The following is a 12,302-nucleotide window of genomic DNA, read 5'->3' as shown; positions in this document are numbered from 1 at the left end:
TTCGACTGATAGTGACTCTTCAGGACAGAGCAGAACTGCCCCATAGGGTTTTCTAGGCTGAAATCCTCACGGAAGAGGACTGCCACATCTTTTCTCCCACAAGCAGCTGGTGGGTTCAAACCACCAACCTGGTTATCAGGTGATCGCTTAAACACTGTACTACAGTATTCTGTTTGCCCTGTCCTACTGAAAACACTAGACTGGCATTCACTACAAATTAAAAGGAGTTTCATCGAAGGAAAAAGAAAACTCATGAAATGGAGAGCTACACCGGCACTCAAGAGGCTACAGCGCATGCTCCAGCTTGAAGGGAAAGCAGTGAGGTATTTATCAGTCTCAGCAACAAAGGCAAAATGGTTTCCCATCAAGGAGGGTACGAGGAAAGGAAGGAAAATTTACAAGGGATTGTCAAGCTACAAACGGAGCCCTGGTGGTGCAGTGCTTAAGAGCTTAGCTGCTAACCAAAAGGTCGGCAGTAGGGATCCACCAGCTGCTCTTTGGAAACCCCGTGGGGCAGTTCTACTCTGTTCTGTAGGGTCACTGTGAGTTGGAACCGACAGCAATGGGTTTGGTTTCTGGTTGGTCAAGCTACTACAAACTTGCCTAACATCAATTTCTAACCTAAAATCAATCTCTTATTTCCAGATAGAAATTGACTAAGGCAGTATTTCTAAAGCAAGTGGTGTAAACATTCTTAATGTGAGTGTTTAGTGATTGTAGGCTGGTTCAGCCCTGGTTGGAGTCCTTGAAATGTAAAAGTCAAAGATTTGGTAAGGAAGGAGATTAGGTCAGCTCTAACTTGAAGGCTTTTGAAACATCAACATTGCCCGTCCGCCTAAGAGGGAGTCAAGTTAGGGCCTAGGCATTTACTGAGAGCAGTTAACATAGCAAGATTATTTGCATAACTACAGCCCGGATCTCTACACTGTGTCATAGGCAATTGAAACTTTCACAGGAAGCCAACTTGTCTTTTGTAGAAGGCAGAGACATATCAAACCTAGTTGCATCTTAATTTAAAATAGAATTTCAATTTAGGCCTGAGTTTAACCATTTCAATCATGCCAAGCAGTTTGTTTTAAGGTTTGCTTACTCAGCGTTCATGAATGCACCTTCTTAGAAAAGTAAAAAAGTGGGGACAGTAGGAGTAAGGCAGAGAAACCCCTAAAAAGCAATATTCAATGTCTACCTTACGTTCTTAAAAGAATCTGATTCAACATGTCCGATGGGATTTGAATGCTCCAGACATTGAGAAAATTCATCCATGGACACCAAGGTGAGAAGGAATGGGGTGCTGTGGCATTGGTGCTCATATCTAGGGCTGTGGCGTCACTAGGAGGGTGTGGTCCGCACCCCGACACTGTCAGAGAGGGTGACACCAAAATGACCCCAGAGCTGAGCAGTGGTGGGTGGGCTGGGGATGCCAAGACAGAGTTGTCAGTAGGGTTGGTGTCACCCATCACCCACTGGGCACAGAGAAGAGTATCTGCCTTGGCCAGTGGGAGAGGGGAGATGCTGTGGGGATCTGCCGAGGGAGGGGAGGATGGTGGTGACATCATGAGTTATCACACTGGGTGACACGAGTCCTAGTGATGCCACTGATCTAGGGGCTGCACTGTGCATCAGGAAGAGCACTGCAGGAGGGAACGAGGAAATCCAGGGCCTGGGCTAGGCTGTGGCATGTGGATGATGTGATGTGGGCAAACAACTCACCCCTCTAGGCCTCTTAGTTACCTGTCTGTAGAGTAGGAATAATATACTGACTGTCCAAAGAGCTTCGAAACTAGGAAGTACTTGATGGTAAGAACCTGACAACTACACGATGAATCCCACAGGATGCTCATTATTAGGTGGGACTCTTATGACGGCACTGGGTTTTTTTGGGTTTATGATTCATTACCGCCATAATCCTGTAGACAATTTCTTCAGTTTTCTTTACACTTTGACCCATGTTCCAGTCAGATTTTTTTTTTTTTTTAATCTACTGGGAACTTAAACCAGATGAAATACTTGTGTATTTTATTTGTGAGTTGTCTTAGTCATTTAGTGCTGCTATATATAACAGAAACACCACAAGTGGATGGCTTTAACAAAGAGAAATGATCTCACAGGCTAGTAGGCTAGAAGTCGAAATTCAGGCCATCCACTCCAGGGGAAGGCTTTCTGTTTCTTTCGGGTCTGGAGGAAGGTTCTTGTCCTCAATCTTCCCTGAACTAGGAGCTTCTCCACACAGGAACCCTGGGTCCAAAGGACAGGCTTTGCTCTGGGCACTGCTTTCTTGGTGGTATGAGGTCCCCCATTCTCTGCTTGCTTCCCTTTCTTTTTATCTTTTGTAAGATAAAAGGTGGTGCAGGCCACACCCCAAGGAAACTCCCTTTACATTGGGTCAGGGATATGACCTGAGCAAGGGCATTACAACCCACCCTAATCCTCTTTAACAATCTAATTAACCACAGGCAGAGATTAGGATTTACAACACATAGGACAATTATATCAATCACAAAATGGAGGACAGCCACACAATACTAGGTATCATGGCCTAACCAAGTTGACACATACTCTGGGGTGACATAATTTGAAGTTGGTTAGATTCAGATCATTCAAACTTGGGTTTCAGAGTATAGCAGCTCATAGTTTGGGCTCTGGAGTTAGCCTAGGTTTCAAGCACTTTAGCTTCATGCCCCTTAGACAAATAGTTTCATGTCTTAAGACCCAGTTTCCTCATTTGTAGGTGAAGGGATAATGATAAAGCAGTTGCCGTTGAGTCAAATTCTGACTCATGATGAGCTCGTGTCCCTCAGTAGAACTGTGCTCCATAGTGTTTTCCAAGGCAGATTTTTCAGAAGGAGATCATCAGGTCTTTGTTTTGCAGTGCCTCTGGGTGGATTCAAACCTCCAAACTTTCAGTTAGTAGCTGAGAGCCTGAACTGTACCACCCAGAGACTCCAGGGATAATGATACCAATCCCCTAAAAGTGTGAGGGTTAAATGAGAATATATATGAAGTGCAATGGCAAGTGAGTGCTCAGTAAATGCTAGCTAATAAGGTGAACCCTCTGAATCGCTTTTGCTTATAGTATCTGTATTAATTGAAAGAATTATTTTTTTAATTTGCTTACATACAATGCCAAAGCATTTGATTTGGGCTGCATTTATGTTTTTACAATGAGCAAAACTCATGATTCAAGTTGCAGATAAATCACTAAAAAGGAAAACTATAAAAGGTATGATTAAGGAACTTGATTTTCCACTACTTTTATTCTTAGCTCTCTGTTTCTATGTATTGATATCAGTAGTGCATGGGTGTGCCCTGGTGTGTACAAGCAATAAAGATGGAGAGAAGGGCAAGAGAATCAAAGGCAAATGCGATGAAGTGTCTGTCCCTGTTTCTCTTCTCTTTCTCATAACCATCACCTTGAATATTAGAGACTGAGAAGCAATTGAGATTTTGCAAAAGCCAGACGCTGATTTAAGGCCAACTGATGCCTGCTGTTATTTACCCCACCCCCATCCCTTGCATCATTTTCACTAACCAGTTTAGAGGGGAAACACTGTAAGGAGACCTTGATTCTGTGATTATGTTTTAGTGAAAGAAGAGGCCTGCCAACAAATCAGTGTTTTGCTTAGCCCTTGATTAAAAAGCTACCTCTAATTGTTTTAATTATTTACACATGCCTGCTTTGCTTGAGAGCTGAGCCATAGTCATAGCCAAGTGGGGAAAAACCCTCTGAGTGTCTCCAGCTGATGCATCAAGTTTGAGATTCACCCGAAGGAAGTCACAGCAACAGTGAGTAAAGCTCTACCAATTTAGTTTATTATATAGCAAGGAAGCACTGAATTGAGAAACACTTGACAGCCTTCTAAAGCACTCCCTCTCTGCATCTGCCTGGACAACAAAGGCAACTGAAGCCTCACCAAAGCAGTCGGTATTTAGAAGTCAGAAACCGAGAAGGCTCACCCAACTCTTGACACCGATTAGTATTCCATCTCAAGATATGGAACATTGGTCCTGTAATTCCTTATGGACATGGCTGTCCATGACTTCCTAGGCCAGTCAAGGGCCGCGTGAGGAGATCAGGTGTGATTTTCCCACCCTCAGCACAGATTTTGGGATCAGTCCTGGTGGCATGTGCTTTGGTAGAAGGCGCTCATCAAATTCAGGGCCATGTCTTTACTGTGTACACAGCACCCAGCTTATGGCCAGACAGCTTGAGGAAAGAATGGTAAAACAGTGCAGAAAAATCCACCATGACTCATTTCATTCCATGATCAAATAGGATCCGGTTGAGAGCATTATATCTTATTTACTGTTCAGAAGAAGGAATAAGCTTGAAGAAAGTAGTTACTGTTTCAGTAGCTTTAGACAGGAATCAAAATTCCAAAAGCAAATTCTGGACAGAAGCACTGGATTTAGTGCCTTGGGTTGGAAAGAGAAAGGAGACATGAATGGACGTGAACTAGGATGGGTGGAACCAAAAAACCAAAATCACCCACGTGTCTGTCAGTTTGTCGTACTGTGGGGGCTTGCGTGTTGCTGTGATGCTAGAAGCAGTGCCACCGGTATTCAGATACCAGCAGAGTCACCCATGGAGGACAGGTTTCAGCTGAGCTTCCAGACTAAGACTAGGAAGAAGGACCCGGCAGTCTACTTCTGAAAAGCATTAGCCAGTGAAAACCTTATGAATAGCAGTGGAACATTGTCTGATATAGTGCTGGAAGATGAGCCCCCCAGGTTGGAAGGCACTCAAAGTAGAGTTGACCTTAATGATGTGGATGGAGTAGAGCTTTCGGGACCTTCATTTGCTGATGTGCTGCGCAGAGTACAGGGTCAGCAGAAAAGAGGAAGACCCTCAACGAGGTGGATTGCCACAGTGGCTGCAACAATGAGCTCAAGCATAACAACGATTGTAAGGATGGCGCGGGACCGGGCAGTGTTTTGTTCTGTTGTGCACAGGGTCGCTATGAGTCGGAACTGACTCGATGGCACCTAACAACAACAGGATGGGTGGTGGACTTGGGAGTTTGGGAACAAGGCAGTTGCAGCAGCCAGCATATTTTTTAAGTCTGATTTATTAAGCATGTACCTACTTTGTGTCAAGTATTATTCTAGGTGCTGGGGATACAACCTTCCTTTGGGTGAATGACAACCTTATCTATATTCCTGGAGCACAAATTCCAGTGGGGGAAGAAATTGAATGAGGTCCTTGAAGATAAAGCAATGGTGTGGTTAACAATAGGGAGTCATAGATTCTTGAGCAGAGGAGTGACTGGACAAGCGCAGTATAGAGGATATGCATACAGAGTATGCAAAACAGTTGAAGCAAATTACAGAGCTAATGTGTTAGCCCTACAAATGCCAACCCCCATCTCTTGCCTCATTCCTGTTCCAGGTCTTTTTTGGAAGAAGCCTTGAAAAGCTGGGGGTCACACCATGGATACAGCTGATCTTACATCAGGGGTTAGGAGGAAAGCACGTAGACTTTCCTGGAGGAGAGGAGCGACTTGAGGGAGCCCTCCTGTGCCCTCACTCCTTCAAAAGTCCCATTTGGTCTGGGCTCTGTGGTGGGGTCTTGTAGAGCACCTGGGATCAGAGGAGTCGCCACTCAGAATTTGGGTGAATGACAACCTTATCTATATTCCAAATCCCCTCCCCCTCCTGAGTGGAGTGGAGAACTAAAGAACCTGGACGCCTCATGCATCAGGAATGCCCACGGGAAGTAACAGCTACAACACCACGAGGACAGCCTCCAGGTCACTCAAACCCTGCCCACCCGGCCCAGCCAGACTGCCATGGCTGTGGGCAGCGCCCTTAGAAAGCAGAGAGGCCCGCTAGTACCCACAGTCATCCCGGCTTCAGTTTGCTTATCTAACCCTAATCCAGCAGCTCTGTTGGGAAGACTTACCTGCCTGGGAGGAAACAGGGAATTCCCTGCACACAGTAGAGAGATCGCAATCTCAGGGCCACCCTCGGCTGGACTTGCAGGAGCCATGTGGCGGGAGCATGCGGGCAGCCGGGCCTGCCCAGCCCTTTGTGGTCTAGGAGAAGCCGGCGCTGCTCGTCTCCCCTAAATTGCGTCCAGCGTGGTCCAGGACCACACACAAAGCTGGGGTTGGCCAAGTCGTCTTCAGATGTCCGAGCTCACACTGCTCGTTCTCAAAGTCACGTTGTAGCACACCCCGGGGAATTCCTCAAGTTCCGGAAGTGTTTTTCCTTTAATGACTTAGTCTTGCAATCTTTCTAAGTAGGATTACATGTTTGAACAGAGGAAAGAATCCCTACCCACTACCTCTGTGTCTTCAGTTACCGTTGTATGACGGCCTGCAGCCATTATCAAGAAGCCCAGACCTCTCCCCTGAGATCCAAACTCGGAAATCCAACAGCATGAGAACAGCTCCAAAATGGCCTCCCACAGACCTCCTTCCCCCAAACACGTTCCAAACTCACCCCATCTTCTGACTCCAAACCCTCCCTTTTCATCTTCCTTTTCCCGTCCTGAAAGGTCAGCCCTAAGGGCACAAGCAGGGTGATGAATTTTTTACTGTAAGTATAACCAAAAACAAAACAAAAACCAGCAAACCTGTTGCAATGGAGTCAAGAACTGCACCATAGGGGTTTCTTGGCTATAGTCTTTACCAAAGCAGAAAACCAGGTCTTTCTTCTGTGTGTGCTGCTGAATGGGTTCAAATGCCAACCATTTGTATCACCCAGGGACCTGTACTGCAGGGGACATATACTGAAAAATTTATCTGAAATGCAAATTTACCTAGGCACCCTGTATTTTTATTTGCTAAATCTGGCAACCCTACCTCCCACCTTGCTCTGACCAGCGAATTCCTCCCAACCTTTCTAGACTGAGCTCTGGGCCCTCTCTGTGCTGGAGACACATATAGGGGATGATTCCTTCCTGTACAATGTCATGGTTGTCCTTTGCTAATTACTGCGATTGCTTGTTTTCTGGCCTATTTCTCTAATCAGACGGTGAGCTTTTGCAGGCCAGACTGTACCTTTATGTCTCTCTCTACCCAAAGTCTGACATTAGATACTTAGGAAATGCTCATTGAATGAATAAGCCAGTGCAACATAAGTATGTTTTTTTTAGCAGTTTGGGTATCTTTGTCAGGAGCTGTCATACAGTAGTGGTCTTAGGAGTCTGTCCACCTCTGTACCCAATGGCCTCACCTGCCAGGTTCTCTGGGTTATTTTTGAAAAACATTGTAAATGAATGAATTCTTATAGTAAAAAAAAAAAATTGCAAGCAATAAAAAGTATACAGAGTAAGAACAAACAAAAAAATGCCTTCCTTGGCCACCTCCCCACCTCATCCCCACTCTTCTCTCAATGGTTAATCACTGTTAACAGCTGGATATGTACCTTCCAGACCTTTTTCTTTGTATTTATTAGGCCATAATGAAAAGGGCAATACATTCCAAGAAGCTGAAATCATACAGGACACAGTCACAGAATGTAATGCAATAAAATTAGAAAGAGAAGCTAAGAATATATCAACCCTCTTAGAAATTTTTTAATATCCTTAAAAACAAAACTCCTAGATTAAAGAGCCAATCTAATCTGAAATAAACTCTTATTATCTAATTTCAAAATTAATAACAGTGACAGCCTTACATATCAAAACCTGGGAGATTCTGACCAAAGGCTATTCAGAGAAAAATGTTGAGCTAAGAAAGTCTGGCAATAGATAAACACAAGAAACTAGAAAAAGAACGACAAAATAATTACAAAGAAAATGGAAGGAAGTAATAACTAAAACACCTACAAAATAAGAATAGACTTGATCAGTTAAAAAAAACAAGAACAATGAATTTAGTACACACTTGACAGATCTGAATTTTAAAAAGATGGAGGACGCAAACATCAGTTAAGGGGATGTAAAATTACAGGGTTTTTTTTTAATTATACGAAAAGTTCTACATATAAATTAAAAATCAGATGAAATGGATGATTTTCTAGGGAAATATAAATTTCCCCTGAATTGATTCAAGAAGAATAGGAAACTTGCATAGACCAATAAACATAAAAGAAATTAAAAATGTAGTCAAAGATATACCTCTAAAATAAAGACACCAGTGGAACAAGATACAAGATGTCAGCATAAGCAGCTGCACACTTCCTTCCCCTACAACAAAAACAGAAAAGAAAAAAAAACCTAGAAATTGGCAAATTAAGAGTTTTAGAATTCCGAAAACCCGTCAAGCTGTAAACACTGAAATCAAGAAAACACTGAATCAAGAAAAAGGTGGCATACAAATTGTAGGAAGGCATTGGTTCTCTACCCATTCATGCTCCACCCCCTCCCTAGCTCAACACAGCTGCAATGGCTAGCACCCCCCAGACAGGGAGCCTGGCTTTAACGCGGCAATAGCAGGAACCCCCAGGCAAGGAACCTGGTATTAAAGTGGACAACTACAGTCCTCAACAATTAAAAAAAAAAGAGCAAATCCTGGAGAAGGGGAAGAATCTGATTTCCAGAATTACCAGATTATAGTAGTCAAATGTCCTGATTTCAACAAAAAAATATATCACAGGCCATACAAAAAAACAGGAAAGGATGGCCCATGCAAAAGAACAAAATAAACAAGCAAAATGACATCAAAGCCCCCAAATATATGAAACAAACATTGACAGAATTGAAGGGAGAAATAGAAAGTTCTACAAAAATAATTGGAGACTTCAATAGACCACTTTCAATAACAGATTGAATATCTAGACAGAAGATCAATAAGGAAATAGAGAACTTAAACACCATACACCATCTGGACCTAACACACATATATAGAATACATCACTCAACAACAGCAGAATATATGTTCTTTTCCAGTGCACATAGATCGTTCCAGGATAGACCATGTGTTAGGTTACAAAACAAGTCTCAATAAATTTTAAAAGAATGAAATCATACAAAGTATCTTCCCTAATCACAATGGAATGAAACTGGAAATCAAAAGCAGAAAGAAAATTGGAATCTTCACAAATATGTGGAGATTAAATAACAGTACTAAACAATGTGTCAAAGAAGAAATCAAAATGGGAATTAGAAAATACTTAGAGTTGAATGAACATGAAAGCACAATATACCAATACTTTCGGGATGCAGTGAAGGCAAAGCTTTCAGGGAAATTTATAGCAGTAAATGCCTACATTAAGAAAGAAGAGAGAGGAGGCAGAGCCAAGATGATGGAATAGACAGACGCTTCCGGCAAGCCCTCTTTACAACAAAGACCCGAAAAAAACAAGTGAAACAAGTATATTTATGACTAGCTAGCAGCCCTGAGCATCAAAGGCAAGCTTAGAAAACAAACAGTGGGGAAGGGGGAGGAAGAGACGGTTCACAAGCAGGGAGGAGTTACTGGACCTAAATCGTGGACAGCCCTCAAACGCCACTCCCTGAGAGGTGGCAGAGGGCTGGTACTAGCGTTCGGCTGCAGTTTCCTCAGGGAGAAGCAGCCAGCCACACAGCCTACTCACATCTCCAGAACCAGAGAAGAACAGCACTCTTGGCAAAAGCTAAGTACTTGCAAATATTTTACCGTGCCCCCCCTCCCCGCCCCCAAGCCAGCTTCAGCGGCTGAATTCCCTGGGCCTGAAATAGGCACTATTGAGCACCTAGAGCCATCCTCCTGGCCTTGGAGAAGGAAAAAAATTGCAACTGGGGAAAAGATAATTTGTCAGCTTCAATAACCGGGGGAGCTCAGGACAGAAGCAGCTCCTGTCCAGGCATAAACAGTCCATGGACTTTGAGCACTTTCTCCCTCTGCATGGACCTGTGGGGCCTATCTCAGGAGGATAGGCCCTTGTTGGCAGACTCCAACTGTTTCAGCTGTGCGGTGGGTGTTTGATGTTTGACATTGCTTTGCCTATAAAACAGGGCCCTCACCTACCCACATCAGGGGCCTAAGGACTGGTAGCTCCACTCAGGATACCCAGCCACCCACGACGGGGGTCCAAGGATAACTGGTACCTCCCAGTCTTTACAACCAAAAACATTGGGTGCCCGTGCTCCATCTGCAGAACCCACCCACCTTCACGCTCTAGGGAACAGGGATGCACTTTCCTCAGAGACGCTTGAGGGTCGGTTCTCAGCCCCCTGCCTTGTTCAGAGCATGAGCCCCTGCTGCAATCAGATACTGGTACATACACCAATCGCCCCTGCCCCTCTAAGACTGTAGGACAGAGCCTGTACCACACACTTGATGATCAGCTACCTGGACACCTAAGCTGAATTCATACAAGAAAAGTGAATGCACTCCTGAACTGATATACCTGATGACAGCTCTAACCAGCTGGGGACAGGACATCAGAGCTCCAAAGGTGAAAATAATCAAGCTAGCTCACTCAAGCAACCCATCTGGGCATATCAAAACAAAACAAAGCATGAAGCTATGACACAGTAAGCAAGCATAAACTAATACAATAACTTATAGATGACTCGGAAACAATAGTCAATATCAAGTCACATAAAGAAACAGACCACGATGACCCCAAAAAGCACTCAAAACAAAGAATCCAGGGATCTTCTAGATGAAACTGCATTCCTGGAATTACCAGAGGCAGAATACAAAAGATTAACACACAGAACCCTTCAAGACATCAGGAAGGAAATGAGGCAATACACAAAAAAAGCCAAGAAACACACAGACAAAGCAACTAAAGAAATTAGAAAGATTATTCAGGGACATAAAGAAAAATTTAATAAACTGGAAAAATCCACAGACAGCAATCAGAAATACAGAAGATTAACAATAAAATTACAGAAGTAGACAGCTCAGTACAAAGTCAGAGGAGCAGAATTGAGCAAGTAGAAGCCAGAATTTCTGAACTTGAAGATAAATCACTTGGCACTAATATATTTGAAGAAAAATCAGATAAAAGAATTAAAAAAAAAAAAATGAAGAAACCTTAAGAATCACGTGGGACTCTATCAAGAAAAATAACCTACGAGTGATTGGAGTACCAGAACAGGGAGGGATAACAGAAAATACAGAGAGAATTGTTGAAGATTTATTGGCAGAAAACGTCCCTGATATCAGGAAAGATGAGAAGATATCTATGCAAGATGCTCATCGAAATCCACATAAGGCAGATGTTAAAAGAAAGTCACCAGGACATAATCAAACTTGCCAAAACCAAAGATAAAGGGAGAATTTTAAGAGCAGCTAGGGATAAAGGAAAAGTCACCTACAAAGGAGAGCCAATAAGAATAAGCTTGGACTACTCTGCAGAAACCATGCAGGCAAGAAGGCAATGGGATGACTCATTTAAAAATTGAAGGAAAAAAATTGCCAACCAACAATCATATCCAGCAAAACTGTCTCTTAAATATGAAGGTGAAATTAGGACATTTCCAGATAAACAGAAGCTTAGGGAATTCATAAAAACCAACAATCACATATCCAGCAAAACTGTCTCTTAAATATGAACGTGAAATTAGGACATTTCCAGACAAACAGAAGCTTAGGGAATTCATAAAAACCAAACCAAAACTACAAGAAATAATAAAGGGAGTTCTTTGGTTAGAAAATCAATAATATCAGGTATCAACCCAAGACTAGAACACTGGGCAGAGCAATCAGAAGTTAACCCAGACAGGGAAATCAAAAAAACAAAGCAAGATTAAAAAAAAAAAGAAGAAGAAGAAGCTCAAAATAGGGTAACAGAGATGTTATATAAAAGAAGACAACACTAAAACAATAAAGAGGAACTAAGAAATGTCATCAGAGATCTTCCATATGGAGAGGAAGAAACAGCAATACAAAGAAATAAAACTTAGGTTTAAATTTAGAAAAATAGGGGTAAATACTAAGGTAACCACAAAGGAGACAAACTATCCTACTCATCAAAATAAAATACAAGAAAAAAATAGAGACTCAGTGAAACAAAATCAACAACAATGAATATCAGGACAGGAAAATATATAAAGATAATCTACTCAGCACATAAAATTAAGAGGAAAAGAAAGAAACTGTCAAACACACACACAAAAAAACATCAAAATGATAGCACTAAATTCATACCTATCCATAACTACCCTGAATGTAAATGGACTAAATGCACCAATAAAGAGTCAGAGAGTGGCAGAATGGATTAAAAAACACGATCCGGCTATATGCTGCCTACAAGAGACACACCTTAAACTTAGAGACACAAACAAACTAAAACTCAAAGGATGGAAAAAAGTATACCAAGCAAACAGCAATCAAAAAAGAGCAGGAGTGGCAATATTAATTTCTGACAAAATAGACTTTAAAGTTAAATCCATCAGAAAGGATAAGGAAGGACACCATATAATG

The sequence above is a fragment of the Elephas maximus genome, chromosome 12 (assembly GCF_024166365.1).
Source record: "Elephas maximus indicus isolate mEleMax1 chromosome 12, mEleMax1 primary haplotype, whole genome shotgun sequence".
In the NCBI taxonomy this organism is placed as follows: domain Eukaryota; kingdom Metazoa; phylum Chordata; class Mammalia; order Proboscidea; family Elephantidae; genus Elephas; species Elephas maximus.
This window is presented reverse-complemented; position numbering follows the sequence as displayed.